Source organism: Oreochromis aureus, linkage group 12 (assembly GCF_013358895.1).
Source record: "Oreochromis aureus strain Israel breed Guangdong linkage group 12, ZZ_aureus, whole genome shotgun sequence".
Lineage (NCBI taxonomy): Eukaryota > Metazoa > Chordata > Actinopteri > Cichliformes > Cichlidae > Oreochromis > Oreochromis aureus.
Window position 1 is genome coordinate 13,790,580 of NC_052953.1, and position 11,809 is coordinate 13,802,388.

An 11,809-nucleotide genomic window follows, 5' to 3' on the forward strand; every position below is an offset into this window, starting at 1 on the left:
TTACAATCTCGCCATCCGCTTCTACACTCTCGTTAGATGTAACACAATGCATCCCAGGGAACGAATAACCATTGCTAATGGCTATAAAAAGCTCTTGAGAATCGGCTAACATTCTAGCCACTAAAATCAATATTTCCCCCAACCACAATCTTTATTTAATCTCAGTATAGTGGCATGAGGAATTAAGGATGAAAAGCAGATGAGAAATTGCTCAGTCAGAACAGAGTAAGAGACACCGGGTTATCCTAAATTGACTGAAGCTTAGCCACTAAATCTTAGCACCTATCTAAAGTTTACACAGTACCCCTGTTTGGCTGCAACTGATTCAGACATGCTCAAAAATCCACTCTGTTGCTATCCAGTGAGGTACTTTGGATAAAAATAGCGCCTCTCTTCCTGTGTTGTGTCAAACTGACTCCAATCATTCACAGAGGATTCCAAATAACAATTAATTAATGAAAAGTACCTCCCCTGTGCTCACCGCTCCAGTTGACGCTGTAGTCACAACCCAGGCAGTATTTACTATAAGTAATTAGCCCAGAGTTACAGGCATGGAAATCACCGTGATGATGGAATAACTATCTGAATGCCTCCAGGGTGGGACAGGAAACGAGAGCACTCAAACAGACAGTCATGCCTTATTATGCAAGTGGTGGAGGTAAGAAATACAGCCTCCCCAGGTAATTAAGGTCGTGTAGGCAGCTTCTTACAGACAATTGCCCTGAACAAGCCTGGTGTGAAGTGAAAGATGCTGATGTAAAGTGGAAGTGAAAATAACTGAAACTCTGCAGTGGTCTGACCTCTGTAATCAGAACCAGAATAAAATATTAACTATTCAAGCATTAAAAGACAGACGGTGTGAGCAGGTTACATTATAGATGGATGAGTTGTATCATTTTAAATATCACAAATGTAAGTGGTGCTAAAATGGCAAGCGCAACTGCATCGCATACGTATAATGTTACTCTAAACATGTGCAGCTTGAAGCACACTTCACAGTAGCCATAAATACTGAATTCTCCTATTGGATGTATTTAAGCCTGTCATTTAATTGCTCAGCTGTCACGGGGTCCTGAGTTCACATGATTATATTTGTGCATACTTATGTGCATGGTGTCATGTGTGCGTAAGAAGCACATGAACCACTGTGCATATAAAGCATATGGCAATATACTTAAGCTTAGGCAATTACTGGTAACCACATCCTCATTCTTCACAGGGTTTGTGCTATCTGTGACTGTTAAATTACCACAGTGTGGGTCAGCCAGGGTTACATAGCTTGACTAACGCAAAGTACACACTCACATACACCATCATAGTTGTAAGCACACACTAAGTCCTTCACCTGTTAATGTGTGAAACAAATGACGCTTGCAACGGCGCCAGAGCGAACACACCACCATGTCCCATCTTATCAGCTGGCTGCATGAAACGCTGTTTGTTCTAGATAGAGTCTGCAACAATCAACCAGTCTGCTAGAGGGGATTCAACTGGCCCTGGATGACTGCACCTCACAGGACTGAACAGAGAAGCAAATCCAGTGCGGCACGGGGGAAGGATGGAGATCAAAGTCAGGTACAGACTGAATGACAACAATAGGCCTACACCACGGGATCAGCTCAATGCTCCAAACTCCCAATCTTATCTAGGTCAGAGCCACACCTCCACAGACTCATCACACTGCCTTTTCTTGCTGTTTGATTTCTTTGTTGTCATGGGTGGTGATGTAATGTAATGTAATTTTGAAGTGTAAACTCTCAAGATGAAGACCAGGTAGCAAAGCCGTGGATTTCCTGTGTGAAAACACTCAGACAAGAGCAAAACTAGTTTTTGGAATAAGTCAGCCAAGGAGGAACCAAAACAATAATCTTCTAAAATGTTTTCTAATTCCCAGTACCATAAACCCTTCAGTACACATTAAAAAGGTGGGAACCAGCTAATAAGACATAACTTTCTGTTATAAATATGATTTTTTTTAAAAAACACAAAAATAATTTACTTAAGGAAGAAGTTATAAAAAAAACTTCCTTCATCAGTAAAACTCTCCGAAACCTCGTAAATGATTAACAGATGGTGCATCTACACAGCATCACCTTCCACCCAGTGTTCCTATCTAGTTACCAGGCTAGCATTACTACACTAGGTAAAATTAGGATATCTCGTCCATCCAGGCTTAGCTCACATGTACCATGACAAAAACCTGCAGAAGGAAAAAAGACACGAGAGCGGTGGTTGACTAATGAATTAGCTTTCTTCTGTTTTTCCTACCTGTCAACCAGCTGAGAACAGTTAAAAGCCTTTATGCAAACAAGATTTGATATTGAGAAAATGCACAGATTGTAATAATCTACCAGAAACAGAAATAATTCTCTGTGATGAAGCCTGACCAGTGTTGACTCATCAAATTCTCTTCAGAGGAGCTCGGCACGTAGCCATCACTCCTCACTCTAATTCCAAACCCAATTAAATAATCAAGGGTTCAACTGCTGTATAATACCATAATCAATAGACAGAAAATGTCTTGGTTATTGGGATGAAGTTAAACAGATCCCACAGAAAGTACAGAAAATCATCAGAGAAACAGATGAGAAGGTCCAAGATTAGCTGAGGATGGGAGCACATCAAAAGATCCAGCGTTTCTGTATGCAGCTGCTGCACTGCCCAATCAAACCAAACTCGGAGACCAAAATAAGCCTCGCTGCACATTTCTCAGTCTCAACACACACCAATTTATGCAAGAGTGCATACCTACACAAACAAGACACTAGTTCAAATACATGCACTATAGCCTTACCCACCTTCACAAGCCCAGAAGCATTCACCTCCAGAATAATCCAGTCAGCAAACCTTAACAGGTTTAGAAAAGCAAAGCTTTTTAACAAATAACGTAAAAAGGCCCCCAGTAGGCTGTGATGAATGAATCAACCCAAGCATGCTGTGAACATTATCAGAGTGGGGGATGAATGAATATATTATCATGCAAGGCACAAATTCTCTTCTCCTGCCTCACAGCTTGTCTGTCTTCCTGCCTATCAACCTGCTTGCCTGATTACCTGCCCACATACAGAGCACCTTTTGTCCAGATTAAAGGGGGATGGATGGGGCAGGATGAAATATTATTTCTTTTCACGAGAATTCATTTTGAAAAGGAGATGCGTTGGTTTCTTTGCTGTGCCTCAAAGCTTCACTGCCTCCCTTCCTGACTGTCCAGACTCTTTCTATTACCCTCTTTGACAGGCTGTCTTCCTCTGTACCTGTCTTCTTAAATGTCCCAGTTATCTCTAAGTCTGCATTCCTGCATGCCCCTAGCCTACTGGATACCCACATAACTGTCTATCTGACAGTCTTGTTTATTTTCCCAGCTCAAGTTTGCTGTCTATACATTACGTTTATGTCACTAATTAGCACTAACAAATACATTTTGTGAGCAATTTACAATAATTGAGTTACATTGGGAAACTGCTACAAAACCATGATGTGTAATTTCTCTATTTAATTTTAAGTTTCACTGTAATTGAAACATGCCTACTGGTTTTCTCTGTTTGTCGTATTTTTGCTAAGCTTGGCTGTCTGCTGCCATTTGGGGGCAGTCAAAAATAAGTTTAACAACTGGAAATGCAGAATTCTCTATTTTTATGCGTGCACTGTTTTTGGTTCTTTGCTGCTAGAAACACCAAAGTCAAAGGTTAGAAAGAACTTCATTTTAGGTGGGTGAAACTGAGTGTAAAAATAATTAAAATGATCCCCTGCAGCTACTGTCTGTGCTTCTCCTATGTGCTTCTTCGTGCTCCATTGTTTCTCCCACTTCTCCTTCTTGCGGTGTACTGTGTTAATTCGCTTTCCTGGTTAAGCCAACCTTTCAACCAATCATCATTTGACCTACACGTAGCGTCATCGCCCAGGGGCGACACGGTGTTTGCTCGTTGAAGGACTGTACGCGAGCCTCCATGTTGTTTGAATTCCCATAATCCATCTCCCTGCGTAGGTGGGAAGCTACAAAAACAGACACCAACGCGGGACCGTAAATTGGCCTTCAGCTGGCTTCGAGTATAAATGGACAAAGCTTTGGATTTTTAACTAAACCAAAACAACAATTTTTCTTTTGAACAAGTGTTTCAGGAACCTAACAACACGTGGGATAAGCAATCTGTTTACTGGTGTTTATGTCGAAGTCCTGCATTCTGCACCATTTACCCCGGCCTCCTTCCTGTGACTTTTCTGCTGTATAAGGATTTACGCTTTCCTGGATTGCAAAAACATTACCTGTAAACACCATTATGGAAGCTATTTAAATATATTCAACTGGAGATACAGTTGCCCTTCTACCTGCCTACCTGCCTGCTAGTCACCCTGTTTGCCTATCTGTTTAGTTTCCTAAGCTCAGGCTGCTGTCACACCATACATTTAATCATTACAGGAGCCCTGACTATACCAAGCAGCTTCCCTGAGCTGACTGAACTACATGCATGAATGTGTGTGTGTGTGTGTGTGTGTGTGTGTGTGTGTGTGTGTGTGTGTGTGTGTGTGTGTGTGTGTGTGTGTGTGTGTGTGTGTGTGTGTGTGTGTGTGTGTGTGTGTACGCCTTTGTAAGGCCTCCACTCAGCATAGTGATGATAAGTACTCCCAGCCCAGCGCTCTGCATGAGCTGATGGACAGACAGGCCAAGAACACTGGGAGCCTTGTGGTGAGTCGTGTGTGTGTGTGTGTGTGTGTGTGTGCGTGCGTGCGTGCGTGCGTGCGCGTGCTTTCAGTGTTGCTTTTTTTTCTTTTTTTTGTTAACCAGCCACACCACCAGAGCTTGCCACATGGCTGCAATTTGTTCATTAACTATGTAATAAATGTACACACACACACAGAGGTAATATTGTTCGGAGTTCTGCCTGATTGGATTCTGAAATAGAGGACCCTCAGGGGAATCACTTGTAGTCTACCAGCCACTGTGACCAGGGAAAGACAGATTTTTTAACAAGGGTTGAGACAAATGCTGAAGAAGCACACAGAGTCTGGATTTTTCTACCTCTAATAAGAAACACTGTGAATATAAACTAAGATAATACAGGTTGGGTAAGGTTTTTCATGTTAGTAACTAAATCTACTCCTTGATTCTGATTGCTCGCATATTACCAGATGTAACACTCATTTCTTAATACTGTTTATGTTTATGTACCTAGAACTCTAGAGACCACTGTAAATAATTAATATGAACCCGGGACCAATTACAAGAACTCTATGATCATCATCAGTGAATCAGATGAGTTTGGGATGGTTGTTACAAATCACATGCTGACTCGGATATCAATTAAAGGTTGCTTAAGGTAAGCTTGCCCAGCTCAGAGCAAGCTAGTGCTTGTTTGTATCACAGCAAGCAACATTAGAGTATCGAATGGCAGATAATTTAAACAGAAATATTGCTGTGGAGGGGAAAAAAAATCCAGAAACGTGGATAATAAACGAAATCTGTCAAGTTCTGTTTGGCTCTCGTATGTAAACCAGCAGTTCGGCTTTCAGAGACAACTGCTCCTCCCACATTCAGCGAGGCTTATAGCCTCTGGAAGAGTGACTGCTGCTCTGCCTTGAGCATACCGATCACCTTACACACTGGCTTTCCTCTACTTTGACAAGTGATACACATACATGTACATCAACACGTGCACAACCGTGCATGTCTGTTTGCACAGCTACTCACGGAGCTATAAAATCTGCACACACACACACCTTTAACCCCTCCCCCACCTGGATTAATTCACCTGCTGCACCTGAGAATGCAAGCACTATGATGTCACCTGCAATCCCATTACTTCAAAAGCACAAAAGCACCTCAGTGCCATCAGTACAAAGAGCAAACACACCCTCTCACTTCTTCCTTTGTCTCTCTGTCCCCTAATAGTAATTCCCCAGCAGAAAGTCCATACACAGTGAAGGGAGAATTACAGTGTGCTGTACAATCAGGTATTCTTGAGTTTCTGCCCACTAGCACCCATTACGTGCACCACCTTAACAATGACAAGCTTTCTTTATCCCTCTTCAGTCTTACTGACATGAAAGAAACTGCCCTGACGCATGAATTTGTGTGCACTAAAAATGCGCCTTGTGTGCGTATGAGTGAATTTGTGTGTAATTGTGTACACGCATTTGAGTGAAAGGTGGTTGTGCAGTGAGAATCCCATGATTACAGTGCTGCCAGTGGACTGCACTCCCAGAATCCCCCACTGGAAATACTCACAAGCAGGGAATGATGTGATGAGACAAGGCGATAATACAACCACCACATTAGTGCACGGTTAGCCATTAAAAGACCCAGATGAGATTATGAGGTCATATGGGAGGTACAAAGCCTACAGCCAAAACAAGAAGTCCTTCTGTGAAAGTACCGGCACATGTTCATGTTTTCCTTCTGCGTGAAAGGAAGCAAATATAAATCTAGAGAGAAGGAGAACGGGGCCGAAGAAAAAAAGAAAAAAAGCAACGAGATAGGCAGATGATAAAATGCTAAGAGACTGAGAAACAAGAGCTGATAGCATGAGGTATTCCCTGCCTTGGAAATTTCCATAGTGGTCGATTTATGGACTAATCCATCATGGAATAACACATGAATTCAGCATGATTTGCCATCAAAACAACCAACTGAGCATGAAACAGGCGACCCTTGCCCATCTTCCATTTCAGCTTAGTGGAAGGATTTTTCCATTGTAAAGCAAGGTGAAATAGCAGCAGTTCAATGTACTGTAACACACTGGAGATGCACCAGCCCCATGAGCCTGCTATTCACAAGATGACGCCTACTGTGAAAATATTCTTCTGCTCTCTTTAGGAAGGAGAAAGCGGAGAGATGGAAAGAGTTTATGTACGTATGCGTGTGAGAGAGAGAGGAGATAGAGGATTTACTGCTGAGATAAAAATGGAATCCATTTTGGTTCTTGAAGCACTCTCACCCACAGCGTGAGGACCTGCTCGGTGCGTTATCCTGGCATTGCTCTTTCAGTCACTTCCCCTCTTCCCTCCTCTGCTCTCTTTCAATTGTTCAGTCTTCCCCACACTACACTCTTTATATAATTTCCTCTTTTCCTCCTTAGTCACACCTCCTTCCTTTCCTTTCCTTTCCTCCTCTCTCCTCCCCTTCTTTCTCTCACTTTTCCTCTCTCTAGGCAGTAACGCACCCCAACACTGTCTCAGGTCCTGAAACTATGGCAACGGAATGAGAGAGCAAGCGCTCTCTATGATTAATAGATGAGAGATGCAGTGCCAATCGCTGGGGCCTGGGGAGGAGGGACAGATGCACTCGAACAACGCCACGCAAACACGCACACATAGTCGCAGAGAGTACACACAATGAGAGCACACTCAAACCCCCCCCTCGCCATTAGCCACCCTCTGTGCTTTGTGGTACTATACGCACAGAAAAGGGTCTGACTTAGGCACTACACAGAGACACAGACACATAAGCAAATTAAGAGGCAGTAAGCAGGGTTTTCCTGATGCTTAACATCCACATGACACACACACTTTCTTATTGGCTCCCAACAAGCAAACTAACCACAGAAATAACCACAACCACAGTAGCGGATGCAGCCCTAATGAGTCTTAAAAGACTGTGGATGTGTCCATGACTCACAGCTGGCTTCTCTTACCTGCAAAAGCACAACAGCAGGACGGGAACTAGGACATCATATTTTAACACTGTGTGCCGTGATTTACATCATCTGCTCTGTAGTGCAAGACTTGGTTGTTTTCAAGGCCACTCATTCATCCATCTCCCAGGCAATCACACAAAGCCCTGCTGTTTTTGGATTATCCCTGCAAATGTATTTCCTTTCCATTCCATCTGAGTAATGACAGGCAACCAAACCCAGCTGTGACAAAGGTATTACCACATGTTAATGTAGCATACACTAAGTGCTTAAAATAATAATATGAAGAGAAAGCGCACAATTTAAGCTGATTTGAAATGTTTCAGTGGATGGGTTTTCATCTAGCATGCACACGGCAAAGTTTGGCTTCTCTCAGTCTTCTCCTAGATGAGCTGGCTATCACTTTCTAATTCACTTAATTTCCAACAACAAAGCATTGCCAAGGACCAACAGCCAAAACACCAACAGACACTGCTTGCTTGGTCCTTCATGCTTCTGGCTTTTTTGGCATGCAGTTTACAACACGCTCAATCAATTATGCTAATGTAATGAGTATGAAGAGTGTTTAACACATGGATGGTTAATTCTGTGGATGCACTGTAGAGTCATTTTTATGGAGCCACAAGGGTTAAGGCTAAGTGGGAGAAAGCAGCCAGTTAGAACAACACATTGAATCCATGCATGCGTGTGTGTGTGTGTGTGTGTGTGTGTCTGAATGTGTGAAAGACAGCGAGAACAAGAACAACGCGCAGAAGCTAGTGATTAGTGATTACATTCTCAATGAGCCATGCTGTGAATAGAGCATACAGGACTCTACAGCACTGATATATATCAAGTGCCTGTAGTACAGTGAATACCATTTATCATCTCATATAAACAATGAGCAACATGTTCCAGTAAAAGAAGACTGTATGGTGTATAATGAGCAAATAAACTTTTTTTTCTTAAGGAAATCACAAATATGAGTTAAACAAAAGTGTGGATAGATGCAAATTTCAGCACAGGTCTAATATCTTTTCTCTCTCTGTCAACATTTTTTTTTTTCAGATGAAATGATGTATTTATCAAATAATCACAGAGCTCATTGCCAACAAAAAAAATGAGACGGAGCAGCAGAAGGTTAAGTACAAAATAATGTTTATACAGAGCAGTTGTATAATTTGTTGTAGCAGGTTAGAATATCCTCCTGCTTGTTTTTTTTTTTCACCTTCTGAATCACAGCAGACTCCCACTGAATCTGAAAAGAGAGCCAGCCAAAAACAGAAACTGTGCCATAACATCTGTGATGCAAAAGTTCAAACCCAAGCTTCTTTGATTGAGCTGACCCGCGTTTCTAAAACAAAATGTGTTAAAAGCACATCCACAAAGCCGGGATTATGCTCTTTCTCCGGCTTTGTTCTGCTACTAGAGGTTTGTTATTTAGTGTTACGGTAGTGCAACTGAGGCGGCAGCAATTTAGAAAGACGTGGAAACTGAAAATGGGGTAAGCATCAATAAATCACATTCAGATGACTAAGATGCGTTTGATGCTTTCTTGTAGTCTAATTGTTTCTAAAAAAAAAAAAAAAAAAAAAAAAAAAAAGCCCACACACCAAGAATGTGCATCAATAAAACATGGCTTTTATTAAATATGCATAAATACACACACTATTGAATGCAGACTATTGACACTGACTGAATGAGGACCAGTAGTTAACAGTGGCTGACTGTTGTGGCTGTTTATAATAGAAGGCCAATTCATTTGAACAGGAGCAAAGCTCTTTATCAATTATTCAGACCCACTATATTAAAGCAACATCTGCATCTGTCCTTAACTGGCAAAGGTAAAGACAAACTCTGTCTCGCTCTTCCTATTTCTGCCTCTCTCTTCCTCTCTCTCTCACACACACACACTCACGCGCGCACACATACAGTGTGACAAATTCACATCAGTCACACACAATGCCATCCCCGTTGCTATTGTTAGGGGATCGGCGGATCAAACGCTCCACAGAGCATTGCTCCAAATACAAGCAGCAACTCTGGTCGCCCTGCTTTATTCCGTTTTTTTTCAGGAGGACAACAGGCAGACTGTTGTCACAAAGGTAATCATGCTGTAATTCATGTGTCAGCACAACCAACATGTCAACATATAAAGTGCTAATAGTAGGATTAGCACTCTTATTGGTGGTGCTGTAGGCTTCGCGAGGCAATATGGTGGGACTTGCAGCCTGTGCAACATCTCAAGAAAAAAAAATGCCTCCAGGATTTTTCAATGCCTCCAGGCTAATGTTGTAGGAGGAGAAGAGGTAACATGTTAAAACGTTTTTGCTCTTTCCCCATTTAAGATCTGTGTGTAATACCCAGCACAGTATGCTGACAGCAAAAAAACATAAGGTCACACGTGAAAAAACACAGAGGAGACCCAAATATTTCCAGTCATTTTGGGGAAAACATGAACTACAACACCCTTTCCTCTCAGAGCTGGTGTGAAATTGTTCTTTCTTTTTCCACTTTTTTTTAAAAGGCTGATACACCATGTGGTGGATCTGGAAAACAGTTGACACGATGCATATTTTGCGGTGTGCATTCAAAAGTGCTTGGATTCACCCATTTCTATCAGCTCACTTGCACACTTTCTAATCTATAACCTACATTCAGAGTTTGAAAATCCCTTTTCCAGCTATTCCCAGTGCCTCTGGGGAAATCGAGGAGAGGAGAGGAGAAGAGAAGAGAGGGGCAATCACAGAGTAACTGGGTGTTGGCACTTGTGTTGGATGTGGTTTGTGAGGCCTCTATCTCTCCTCCAGGTTTGTTAAATAAATAGAAATAATGTGCAGAAGCACTTCTTCTACTGGCAAATCCACTTCTCAACCTGCGCCCCTGGTCAGAATTAGAAACATTTGACTGATCTTTTGGAAAAGAGTAACAGTGACCACTCCATCACCTGGTGGCTGAACACACCCTAACCAGTGTGCCTGTCCCTCTGTGTGTATGGAACACACGCAGAAAGCGAGAGAGAGGCAGAAAGTCTCAACCCGCAAAGTAGCTCACTTCGCAATAAAAACATGAATGTAAAATGATTAATTAACATCACATCCCTGTGATTCAATCCAGAGTTTTGTAGAAATACTGTGAAATAGAAAGAATGTAAACACAATTAGTCCATCCTATGAATATCTGCTTTACATTGTTCGTAATGTGGAAATAAATTGCAAATGAAAATCCCGTCATGCACTGTAATAATGAAGCGAGGATTCGAGTATTATGCGTTTTCATAACATTAACATTAATATCTTAATAAGTGCGTTTAATGGCTGTAGTTTGAAAGTAAGCACTGTGAAGTCATAGGAGCGGGAGGACTACAGTCGGTCCACTCCAGCAAGTTCCTACAAACACGTTTCTCCTCCTTATTTTCATATTTTGAAATTATACACTGGTATTGTTTTTTCTCGTGTTTAGACGCACTAGTGTGATCCAAAATAGGTCCTCAGACACTTACACTTCTTTCTACTATATGAAAAAACAGCATAGGAGGGATTACGCACGAAATTATGATTTGTTTATATCACCAGATGGTATTTTTCTTGCGGAAAAGGATCACAGTTCTCATATGAATCTAAAATGTACACTCTCTGATTCACACATTTAATAAAAATGCTTTTATAAATACGCGAAAGCACACTAAGTTGATACGGTTACCGCGCGAAGCTGGTGCACTTGTCGCCCGGTAGCCTGGCTGCACAGAAAACAAGCCTCCGGGGTTTGAGAAAGGCTGGTACGGGCTATGAGCGCATGAAGTTAGACGTAAACAAAGAAATCTCACCTTCAGCTCATGAATGGATATCCCTCGGAGTGGTTACACAGCTCTGCCTTTTAGTAATCCATGAGATGTGTCCCTCAAAGCAGTTCAGATGGTGCTCGCTTTAGGATAACAATACGAGCGCTACTTTTCTCATGCGCTTCTTTTTGTTACATGCCGCGCTCAAATCACACCACTCAAATCGGAATATCCATCGGAAATCCACACTAGTGACAAAAAAGGACGCTTTGCCTCGTAAACTTCCCTCAGGTAAACTGTACGAACACAAACAACCGGGTGTCCCAGAACTAGCTACGGAGCTGAACGCAGTCCCTTCCACAAAAGCCGACGGTCATCCTATTTGGAGATGAAGCTTCTTACCAGACTGAAGCGGAGCGCA

The 11,809-nt window shown here is 42.1% G+C and overlaps 1 protein-coding gene across 2 annotated transcripts in view; it reads right to left on the reverse strand.

Annotated features, from left to right (window-relative positions):
* Positions 1-11,809, reverse strand: part of sema6a (sema domain, transmembrane domain (TM), and cytoplasmic domain, (semaphorin) 6A) — a 105,011-nt gene extending 93,202 nt beyond the window's left edge. The window contains exon 1 of one of the 2 annotated variants that reach the window (XM_031727303.2): positions 11,434-11,809. The gene's annotated coding sequence lies outside the window, so the exon portion shown is untranslated. The remainder of the gene's footprint in view (positions 1-11,433) is intronic. The other variant, XM_031727305.2, reaches the window with a different exon arrangement.